Genomic DNA, 13,118 nt, shown 5'->3' with positions numbered 1-13,118 from the left:
AGTAGATGAATGGTTTACTTTTGGTGAGACGAGTCAATGTAGTAGCTTTACACCTTTAAAAAAACCCCATTACAATTCACTGGGTTGGGGCCAGTACTGTCAAGCGTACCCGGCATTTGTCTGCCTTACAAGGGGCAGTGGTAAAGGGCTAGTCCGATACGCGGTTTAGTCTAGGATCGAACCCCGTCGGTGGGCCCATTGAGCTATTTCTAGTTGCAGCCAGTGCATCACGACTGGTGTATCAAAGACCGTGTTATGTGCTATCCTGTCTGCAAGATGGTTAAACAAATTCCTTGGTACTAATGGAAAAATGTAACTGGTTTCCTCTCTAAGACTATATGTCAGAATTGGCAAATGTTTGACATTCAATAGCCGATGATTAATAAATCAGTGTGCTCTAGTGGTGTCGTTAAACAAAACAAACTTTAACTTTTACAATTAATCGATGGCCTAACCACAACGCCAATGAGGCCGGGTTAGAAACGTGTGATGAGATATCTAGGATTGGTTTTTCAGAGGGCAGTCTATTAACACCAGCGACCCAATTAGCTCAGAAGGTTTCGCCAGGGCGGTTTATTAGTATCGTTGACCTAATTATGTTGGCGATCTTTTCGAGACAGTTTAATAAGCACACACAAATCGACTTTAACCGCGGCAGGTGGTACAACTTGTTTCTTTATAAAACTGACAGAGAGATAGAGAGAGAGAGAGAGAGAGAGAGAGAGAGAGAGAGAGAGAGAGAGAGAGAGAGAGAGAGAGAGAGAGAGAGAGAGACGCAAACAGACACACAAAAATTACTTGCTGCTTATAACGTTGTTTTTTTTGTGTTTTTTTAGTTTTTACAGGATTTCCACTTCGGACAATGTTTGAAATATTCCACTCCAAGTAGGCGATGAGTAATTAATCACTTTGCTCTAGTGGTGCCTTTTTTTCTTATTACTAGATTACGATGTTCGATTGGGAACACAATCACCGTGTAAGAGAAACACTCTGTTTTAACTTTGTGAGACGGACAGCGGCATTCTTTTGTATCCCACTTGTTCCAGTTCTGCCGCTGTATTCTGTAATTGAATCTTCTGTCTATTACATCCCCTAACAGCATTCGATTAGATTACACTGAGTAACGACTGACGATTGTAACGTAAAAGGTAGCCATACGTAAAAGGTTGCTGGCACAGGCACGTGACTACAAGGAGGTCCAAGGACTGACCAAGCACTGACATAATCCTTGGTTCCTGCAGACAGAATAGTGGCATTTGTTTGTCGAGTGTTGCCAGCTCATCGAGATGTCCAAAGAGCATTTTTCCCTCACAAATCAAATCGAATAAACTAAATTAGCCCAGTGTACTTCCGTAAAAACATGTCTAGATGGTCAAATGGTGGGGGTGATTTGGTTGTTCTATCTGGTAGTGGATTCAAAGTGTGTATTCTGGGATGGTTTTGGAGCTGTGTTTTAGCTAACACAGGGAATGTGAACAATGTTTACTTGCCCATATCCAATACAGGTTCAGGCACGTCCATTTCGGGCCGCATCTCTGGCATGGTCAGTGACATAATGCTAACACAGGGAAGGGAAGGGGACGCTTTTTACGTGCCCATATCCGGAAGGTTCAGGCACGCCCACCCGAACTTAATCTCTGGCATCGCCAGTGGCCAATTTCGAGGCAGGAGGGACTAACACAGGTGATGTGATTGTATAGCTTGATATCTTAAATAACCTTGAAGATTGGTTGATTAGTGCCCTGGACGGAGGAGCCGGCCGAGACCGGAACCTGTGTCCAGGACAGGCGTGCGCTACAACAGCTTGTTCTGAATGTACACGTTAAACACTCTGACCTGACCTGGTTATTAGGGTTGATTAGCTGCAGCAGTGGTTTAATTGCCACGCGTGCTGGTTTACGGGTTGCGGGTACTTTATGAACTTGCCTATATCCAAAAGAGGTCCAGGCACGTCTATCATCTCACGCCCAGTCTCCGACAAGGCCAGTGGATGGGCGTCGGACAGAATTGCTGGTTTAATTAGATGGCATTATTTCTGATTTATATGACACTCTTGGTGCTTGGTTTAGATCTTGGAATACTTGGGGTTTAGATGCACCGATCACTGCTATCCGTCGGTTCATATTAGCATTTTTTTTTTTTTTTTTTTTTTTACAGAAAACTTCTAGCTTTTTAGAACACCAGGTTTTTTTTTTTACAGTCAAATAACATTCTAAATTTGTAAACATTGGTTCTGGATTGGCAACACTTTGGCAGAAGTCTTTTTCTTTCATCTTTAAAAAAGGATAACGCATTATATAATGAAAATGTTTTTTTATTGGTGTCATTAAAAAACAAAAACAAAAAAACACCTTTTCCTTTATGTAATGAAATTCATCACCAATTTCGTTATTTGTACATAAAACACATGTGGTAGTCTAAATCCGTGGTAGTCAAAATTCCGTAGCTCTTTATAGCAAATCCCGAAGGTTTTTTATTATTATTTAGATACCCCAATAGCTTTGTTCATATAAAGTAGTCATAGTTAATGGTTTAGAATATTTAGTGGTTTTATTTCTTTTCTAATAGATACAATGGTGAAAACGTGGTTTAATTGGCGTGGCCTTTTGACATTTAGACTTTTATTGAATGATTTTCGTTTGGATTCCTCAAGGTAGTTCATTTGTTAATGTTGCGTGGATATATATTTTAGACCTGTTATTCATTTTCTCTACATTTTAATGGAATTCTAACTGCGTGATTTTATTAGTCACAGTGTGACTTAATGTCCGATGTGCATCCCGTGAAATTACGTCGTATTAGGGTGCTGGCAGCGACTTACAACAAAAATGTGCTCCATCTTTATGAACGCAGTAGTGTTTTACAGGAAATTGGACGGACTTAACTCGACACAAAGATCCAGATTTAGCAAATAATAAATTGGGCGCTCTCTGGAAAGTGCTTAGTCTGGAAATGACTTTCCTTGCAATCCATCTACAGACTGATATTTCTCAGACTTCTCGCTAACACCAACGATTATTTAACTTCAAGAAAAATAATGATTTTTTTTCTCTCTCTCTTTCTCTGTGTATATCTCTCTCCTAACAGAATCTGTGAACACGGCACATTTTCTAAATTATCTTTAAGGCAAGGAGAGCGAGACCGAAGCAAACCGCGAGGGGTTACGTAATTGAATAAAAGCTCTTAGGAAATCATAAAGAAGACTGCGTTAATGAACCACGTAACAGAATAAAAAAGTGGTCGTTTAACAGAGGTTAAGTTGATATTAGGGGGCAGGATCTAGCTCAGTCGGTAGTTAGTTTGTTTGTTTTGTTTAACGACACCACTAGAGCACATTGATTTATTAATCATCGGCTATTGGATGTCAAACATTTGGTAATTTTGACATATAGTCTTAGAGAGGAAACCCGCTACATTTTTCCATCAGTAGCAAGTGATATTTTATATGCACTATCCCGCAGACAGGATAGCACATACCACGGCCTTTGATATACCAGTCGTGGTGCGTCGTATGATCGAATCACCTCAGTGGACCCATTCTCTGATTATAGTTTTTCCCATCCCAACCAGTGCAACACGACTGGTATATCAAAGGCTGTGGTATGTGCTGTGCTGTCCTGTCTAAAGGAAAGTGCATATAAAAGATCCCTCGCTACCAATGGAAACATGTAGCAGGTTTCCTTTCTATGAGAATTACCAAATGTTTGATATCCAATAGCCAAAGATTAATACATCAATGTGCTCTAGTGGTGTCGTTAAACAAAACAAACTAATTTTTAAATTGTTACCATATTAAGATGAATTGGCACATTAGTAAATTGTGGCTGTTTAATGACATTTATTGTTACAATAAATATATGTATGTAGGCAGACACAATTCAGTAATAATAACCAGATAATTTATTATGAATAGAATGTTTGCGGACCTTATCGGTATGTTATAAAACAACGTCAAGAACAAGTGTCTAAATCCAGTATCTGTACCTCTACCCATCCACCCCACCCCATCTGTGCTGCTACATAATGCAAAATTCTGTATATATGGTTACAAAATATAGCGTATAATTGTTGTCTTTAATAAATTACCTTTACAACAACAGGCATATTGTTACTTGTTTATTTTTCTCAAATGTTTAATGGCAGCAAACAAGTCGCATTCTCCGATAATTGGCTGAGCTGACATAAACAGAAATGACCGCACGACCACCAGTACCGAGTTCAGAATAGAGTCGACAACAGGAAATACATGTACTAAATCCAGACATAGAGAGGACTGACGGTGACGGAGGAATTGTTCAGTCTGAAACCGAGCATGATAATTAATATTAATTATATGAAAGAGGAAAACAAATTGTAAAATCACCCCCCCCCCCCCCCCCCAAACAAGCCCAAAACCCACCTAAACTAAACAAACCCCCATAAAAACAACAACAACAACAACAAAAACAAACAAACGAACAAACAAAAAACCCCACCTAAACAAAGACAAAATAAAATAAAATAAACATTAAAAAAATTTAAAACGTGTCCTGTACGTTGGCAGAGTTAATGATCTCCGAAACTTGTCAAAACAAAGATTCTCTATTATTAATTGTTTAATTCTTCTTTTTCTTTTCTTCTTCTTCTTTTTTTTATTTTCTTTTTTTTCTTTTTTTTTATCTCACTCCACCCTTTTCTTTCTTTCCTTTGACTTCCATCTCATTTCTTCCCGATCTGGCAACTCCTCCTATCTTTCAACTTCTTTCGCTGTCCGCCTCCACATCCCAGTCATTGTCTGTCCAACCACGACAGGTGCTTGTCTTTTGTGGCTATCCGTGCCACACACGTGCCATTCTCCATCAGCTTTTAGCTGTGGGCTTTGTTGAAGCCCAAAATGTCCCAAATGCCCAAAATGTCCCAAATGGGACAACTTAGGCAGTGTTCAGCCCAAGAAGTCCTTGGGGCATAATGGGCCACGAGATGCCATATACTTTGTTACATTTGCTTAAAGCGTTCAAATTGATTTTTGTTTAACGACACCTCTAGACCACATTAATTAATTAATCATCGGCTATTGGATGTCAAACAATTGGTAATTCTGACATGAAGTCTTGAGAGGAAACCTGTCACAAATTTCCATTAGCAGCTACATCCTGCTTCGAATGGATGAATGGATTGATGCATACATGCATGTTTGTTTATCTTAGAGTCAGCGTATTTCCCACTACTCAACCCACATGATGATATCCCGGTTCCTTGAAAAACATATTTTTGGTCACTGTATATTTGTGTGATATCTCCCTTCTTCATTTTGCTCTCCTCTCCTCACCACCCCCTCTCTCTCTCTCTCTCTCTCTCTCTCTCTCTCTCTCTCTCTCTCTCTCTCTCTCTCTCTCTCTCTCTCTCTCTCTCTCTCTCTCTCTCTCTATATATATATATATATATATATACATACATATATATATATATATACATACATACATACATACATACATATATATATATATATATATATATATATATATATATATATATATATATATATATATGTGTGTGTGTGTGTGTGGTGTGTGGGTGTACTTTGTGTCAAATTGATTATAATGCATTTACATGGTATATTTTAACCGGAGGCTAGACGTTTTAACTGCAATAATGTTATCATCCTGTTTCATCTCTGTTGTAGGTATAACTAGTTTCTGTATGGTTTTGTTTTTCCTGGCAACATTTACCCAATGAAGATAGTATTTCTTTTTATTGTATTGAATTGTATTGTGTTGTGTTGTATTGTGTGTTGTACTGTGTGGTGTGGTGGTTGTACGTGCGTTATAATTAACAGGAGTTTTAAAGGGACATTTTTGAGTTTGCTGCAATTTCTAAGATGTTATCGACTAACAGAGACTTTTTAACGACTGTAATTACATATCAAATACATTTTTCTCCATAAAATATTAGTGACTGCATATTAAATGTCTTTCTGATCGTTCTACTATTTGTACTAAGTTAAATTTCATTTTATTTTTTAAAATATATTTTTTCGTACGTATGAAATTATTTGAAGACAAAATCCAGTTTGGGCTTCTTACAAATATTAAGATGACCAGAAACACATTGAATATACAGACATTGATATTCTAAACAAGAAAATATATTTAAATTGCAAGTTTAGTCGTAGAAATATTTTATTTTTCGGAAACATCTTACAATGCAGCAAACTCAGGAATGCCCCTTTAATGTCAAAGAAGTATTTCGACGAAATAAAATGTTGATGTGTATTCCTAGAAACACTGTTTCTAATGTCTGAAGTTAGTTTTGCAAAGAAAACAAATGAACTGAAAACCAACGGAATACCCTTCCAACACTCCAATAATAAACCAAAAAGCAAACCATAACAAATTAGAAAAAAAGAACAAGAAATAGAGATTGAGAAACCACCATACGGATTCTGCTTTTAAAAAGGGGATGGAGTCAGACAGAATAAACTGCATTTACGTTTTGTTTATAGGTTGATCGCCGTCTAACTTCTGAATTCAGGTTAACAAATTCAGTACACACGCAGGCACACGCGCGCACACAAACACACACATCACGACTGGTATATCAAATACCTTGATATGTGCTATCCTGTCTGTGGGATGGTGCATATAAAGGATCCCTTTTTACTAAAAATTACCAAATGTTTGACTTCCAATAGCCGATGATTAATAAATCAATGTGTTCTAGTGGTGTCGTTGAACAAAACAAACTTCAAACACTAGTTATCAGCTGGAACATTATGGGCCGCTTTGGTACATAATTTTTAGAAATGGGACATCTTGGGCCGGTGCTTTGCCCAAGATGTCCCAATTGGGACATTTTGGGCTTCAACAGGGCTTTTTCTGACAACTTCGGACAGTGTTCAGTAGTTACTTCTGGCATTGTTAAGAGGCACTTGTAACCGCCTCCTATATTCCCCTATTATCCGGCGGTCGTTAGTTAGTGCCGTTGGTCAGACCGGCTTGCTAGGTGGGTCCAAGGAAGTACACAGAGACTGCTCGCACCCCTGGAGGAAGTTGAGACAGGTAGATGTGAACAGCCGAGAAGACAGAATTGGAGAAGACTGACAGAAAAGATGAAAGATATCAAAAAGAGATCCCCTATTATCCATTACCAGAATTTTACCACTCAGTACCAGTACCCTAGCTATTATGAACAAGACTAGTGTTGATATAACTGATGAATTAAACATATATGTTTCAAACTGTTAATAATAAATAGCTGAAAACAAAGCGAAATGTTTTTTTCCTTAACATTTTCATTAGTTACTATTTTAGTGCAAAACGATTTACACATTCTCCCAAATCATTCTTTAGTATTTTCTCGGAACACATTGAAGTGTTTTTCTCGGATGTAAACCCTTGAAATAACATTAGCTCTTGGCATTCTGTATTTCCCTTCCATGCAGCTGCAAGTAAATATTTTGGAAGTCACACGTTCTTAGCATTTACATAATCCTGGGATGGTGTGATATAAAACATCCCTTGCTACTAATGTATTGTAGCGGGTTTTCTCTTTAAAATTATATGACAAAATTACCAAATGTTTGACATCCAATATATAGCCGATAACTAATAAATCAATGTGCTCTAGTGGTGTTGTTGAACAAAATCAACTTCTAGGCAGGTGCAAGTAACTATTTTGGAAGTATTTTACGGTGAAATGATCGGCTGGCTGTGCTGGCAGACTGGCCTCTGTGGTGTAGTGGTTAATCCATCGGGCTTTTGGCTGGTATGTACTGGGTTCGTCTCCCGGCACCGGCTCCCACCCAGAGCGAGTTTAACGACTCAACGGGTAGGTGTAAGGCCACTACATCGACTTCTCTCTCACTTACCACTCAGAAATAACCACTAAGCCTCTGTCCTAGACAGACAGTCCAGATAACTGAGATGTTTACCCAGGACAGCGTGCTTGAACCTTAACTGGGTATAAACATGAAAATAGACTGAAATGAAATGCGCTGGCAGATATGATGGTAGAACACCCTTATTGAATACCCAGTGACTTGAGACCCGATCACTAACAACTAACCACCAACCAGCTGTCCTCGACAGACAGTCCAGATAGCTGAGGTGTGTGCCCAGGACAGCGGGTGTGAACCTTAATTGGATATAAGCATACAAATATATAATTGAAATGAAATGTGCTGGCAGCTATTATGGTAGAACGCAGCTTATTGAACACCAGTAACGTGAGATCCGATCACTAACAACTAATCACCAACCCAATGCCCTGGACAGATAGCTGATGCATGTGCCCAGGACAGCGTGATTGAACCTTAATTGGATATAAGCATGAAAATATACAACTGAAATAAAATGTGCTGGCAGATATGGTGGTAGAACGCAGTAACTTGACACCCGATCACTAACCCACTGTCTTCGACAGACAGTCCAGATAGTTGAGGTGTATGCCCAGGTCACACGGTGCTTGAACCTTATTTGGATATAAACACGAAAATATATAACTGAAATGAAATGTGCTGGCAGATATGGTGGTAGAACGCAGCTTGTTGAACACCCAGTAACTTGACACCCGATCACCAACCAACTGTCTTCGACAGACAGTCCAGATAGTTGAGGCGTGTGTCCAGAACAGCGTGCTTGAACCTTATTTGGATATAAGCACGAAAATATATAACTGAAATGAAATGTGCTGGCAAATATGGTTGTAGAACTTAGCTTGTTGAAGATGAGTAACCTGAGACCCGACCCTGAGTGGCACGACTTTTGATAATCAGCGAGTGGAACTCACCAAGTGAGATCATTAACTCCGCCAACAACGTACGCGGACACGCCAGCCATAATTTACACCTCCACCTCCACCGAGCCAGCATCTAGAAGAGTTAATCGTCCTGATTCTTTTTACTAGCTTTTTACTAACTAACGCCTCGAGCAGTTGGCCGCCACGTGACATAACACCGTCATTTTCATACATACGACGTACCATTCCTCACCTACACGGTCACGAGCCCACTTCAAACGGCTCTTCAGAGAGCAACAATTATGCCACCACCAATTATCGAGGTTATTTCGGGGCTCAATTAACGGTTAAGCGGGGAAAGCGAAACTATTTTGGGGGGAATCTCCGTTAGCGATTAGGCACCGAAGGAGAAGCAGCTAATAGTTACTATTACAGCTGGAGAGGGACGGAAGTTCATTGAGTGTACTAGCGGCGGGACGTATCCGAGTGGTAAAGCGCTCGCTTGATGCGCTGTCGGTCTAGGATCGATCCCCGTCGGTGGGCCCATTGAGCTATTTGTCGTTCCAGCCAGTGCACTAAGACTGACATATCAAAGGCAGTAGTATGTCTGTGAGATGGTGCATATAAAAGATCCTTTGCTGCTAAGGAAAAAAAATGTAGCGGGTTTCCTCTCTAACACTATATGTCAAAATTACCAAAATGTTTGACATCCAATAGCCGATGATTAATAAATCATGGTGTTCTCGTGGTGTCGTTAAACAAAACTTTTTTTTGTTCGAGTGTGCTAATAGATCTCCTGACTCAGTCTGCGATATGTTTGTGCGTCGTGTTAAGTGTTTTAATTGTGTAAGCTGTGTGCGAGTGAAGTGACTTAACAGCTGCTCGTGACGAGAAGCCGCTGTTGTAGCTGTCTATCTTACTAGCAGACAAGTCACCGAGTGCATGCTCGTATTTACGTAATTCATTGCCATGAACACAGAAACGTGTAAACGTCAACTCCACCAGCCGTGGTGGTTTATCGGCTGGTATCTGTAAGTACTGGGTTAATGGGTTCATAATATCACTGCTTGGTTAAAACATCCTTTGCGCTCCCTCTTGTGCAGATATATATGGGTGTGAATATGTTAATGGGTTTGTCGCTCAGACTGGATGTAAACAGGATGAGCTCATCACCAGCATCATCATCATCATCATCATCATCATCAGCAGCAGCAGCAGCAGCAGCAGCAGCAGCACTATTAATATCTCCATCGTTATCTTACTATCATCATAATTTTAATTGTTGACATCATCATTGAATTATTTTGTTTGGTGTAAGAATCGTGTTGTGTTGTAATTAGCATTCATGCACTACCTCAACGCTGTTTTAATGTGCATGTATATATGGAATTGAAAATATAGATCTGGGTTCGCATACTGGTACTGATTCAAACCTAGGGAGTTTTAGGGCCGACTTTACAAAACCTGTTTATGTCTTATATGCATATACATTTGTATTTAAGCATTCTTAAACACCTGCTTCGTAAACTCAGGAGGCGGAACGTAGCCCAGTGGTAAAGCGTTCGCTTGATGCGCAGTAGGTCTAAGATCGATCCCCGTCGGTAGACCCATTTGGTTATTTCTCGTTCCAGTCAGTACACCATGACTGGTACATCAAAGGTGGTATGTGCTATCCTATCTAAGGGATGGTGCATATAAAAGATCCCTTGCTGTTAATCGAAAATAGTAACCCATGAAGTGGCGACAGCGGGTTTCCTCCCTCAATATCTGTGTGGTCCTTAACCATATGTCAGACGCCATATAACCATAAATAAAATGTGTTGAGTCCGTCGTTAAATAAACCATTTCCTTCCTAAACTCGGCCATTACAGTCTAAGTGAGCATGTGCAAGGCAACTAAACCGACTTCTCTCTTGACTTGACACCAGTTTTACGTGCCTATATCCACAGAGGTTCAGGCACGCCCACCTCGGATTTAATCTCTGACTTCGCCAGTGTCTAACTCCGGGGGCGGGACGGGGGGGGGGGGGATTGGGTTTGAAGTGGGCAGAATTTGGAAAGAAGCCATTTAGTAAAGTCCAGCGAAAGCGCGGACCGACTAGTAGACACCAAGTGGAGCCAGGCTGTCATTGGCTGAATTTCGATTCCTTGGTGAAACCTATCTTCTACCAAAGTATAATGAGAATAACTGCATCCAGCCATGTCTGGACTTTAAAATTAAATCCAAAAGTAGTTTTGACTGCTCGGCCTGAAAGTGTTTAAGGTGATTTGAGCAATTGAACGGGCGCCAGAGTAAAGTGCGTTGGACTATTTATAAAAAAAATACACATAAGAATTTAGAGCCACGGCCGCAATTTTTAAAGTCCAACTAAGCCCAAAAAAAGGAGGTTACCTGTCCTAGATAAGGTTGACTAGGGGAGGAGAGCCATACCCTCGTGTCCAGTTGGGGGATCAGCTGGTGGATATCTGGCTTCGCTAGCAGTCTGGAAATAGCAGGATACTGTTCGCTGAACACCTTCTTCATCAGGCGATGAATCGAAATGTTGTCCATTTCTGCAAACAGTAGAGCCTGGCTGTAGCGGCTGTGCAGATGGTGTGTTACACACACAGCTGTTCGCCCGTCCTTGAACGTCACTGGATGCAGCTCATACTCCCCCTGTCCGTTTGGCATGTCCTCAAAGTTCCTACATCTCGGAACAGTGAGCAGCTTTTTAGTGTTAGGAACGTTCAAGATAAAGCAGTTGAGGTAGCGTCGATTCAGCTTCCCGTGCAGAGTCCAGGGTTCCATGGTATCTCCGGACTCTGCACCTTCGGGTGGTGGCTGTGGTTGTTTAGGCGGTGTCCTGGTGGTAGTGACCGCAATCGACGCTTCCGCCTTCCGCTTTCCAACGGCACCTTGACGGTCCTGCGTCTCAGTTGGTGTCACCGGTAGAGTTGGCGACACAACTATGGACGCAAGAGTAGGCCGGGATGAAGTGGGCCGCCGGGTCGGAGTTTCGCAGATTGACGTGCTAGACTCCTTCGCTTGGGCCGTCTCTGAATTAGAAGCTGGGCAGGTCGGGACCACTGTCTCTTCCTTCCTCTTCTTTGGTGAATCCGCAGAGGGCGGCGACGCAGAAGGAGCCGCTGCCGGTAGTTTTCGCTGGACACAGAGCCGTCTGTCTGTCTCACGGTTGATTGGTTGAAAACATATTTCATTGTACAAAGAGTGAAAAAATCGGGCACAAGTTTGCTAACTCAAGGATACACATTGATTCTTGCTATGTCCAAGTGACGTCACGATTGGGCTGGGTTAGTACATGTATGCGTGACCATCAAATGTTGCGCTATTTACTCGTTGTGTCTAGTCGGGGGGTGGGTGGGGTGGGGTGGGTGGGGGTGGGGGGGGTATACAATTGACTCTTGAATGCCGACTAGTAATAAGAGTACTTCCTTCACTTTAACCAATTAAATATGTGTTCTTAGTAGGCAGGCGAATGTACCTTAGTCGTAGCATCTGGCAACTCTGTCTTGTGCAAAGGTACGATTTTGAATATGGTAATTGTTTTGTGGTTTTCATTGGATATAAACAAGATTATGTTCCATCATCATCATCACCATCATCATCAATATCATTTAATATCACAACCACCACCATCATCATTTAATATCACCATCGTCGTCATCATCACGAAGATTACCATCGTCATCATCATCATCAGCACTACATCACCTTCACTGTTGGCATCATCATTGTAATAATTTTGAGTGATGCGAGAATTGCGTTATGTTGGATTTTGTATACATGGTGTGCTTTAAAGCTATTTTCACTTATATTTAAAACTAGAGATACAATAAAACATCCCATAAACACATAACGTGTCCATACTTAGTTTTTACAGTATAAATAACAATAACCTCATTTCTAAATATTTCAGTGGTCAAACAACAATCGATAGCCAATGTGTTATAGCATTTAGTAGTTCAACGGTTGAGCATTTAGTAGTGCAACGTTTGAGCATAAACTGCATATATATATAATAGATTGCGCACATTTCACGAGCACAAATCTATAAAAAAGAACTGTCAATGGAATGTTAAAAGAGTAGAATTTGTTGAAGCATGCTTTACTCGTGTTTACGTTCGTTTATATCAATATTATTCGATAAATCCCCAGAGTAAATGCATTCTGTCTAACCGTAAACTAATTTTTATTGCCAAGTATTACTTTTTTAAGCACCACAGCACATTTTCATCTTGGCTTCGCGAACCGTAGGTCTGAATGCACCAAGTGAGTGTACATGTTTAATAAAACAAGTAATTGATCAAACGATATAACCAGCTACTTTGTAAAAATGTTTGCAGAATTCCCTCCTTTTTTACAAGTACTTGATAAACTCCCGTGGAAGAGGGACGGGACGTAGT

Source organism: Gigantopelta aegis, chromosome 10 (genome assembly GCF_016097555.1).
Source record: "Gigantopelta aegis isolate Gae_Host chromosome 10, Gae_host_genome, whole genome shotgun sequence".
Lineage (NCBI taxonomy): Eukaryota > Metazoa > Mollusca > Gastropoda > Neomphalida > Peltospiridae > Gigantopelta > Gigantopelta aegis.
This window is presented reverse-complemented; position numbering follows the sequence as displayed.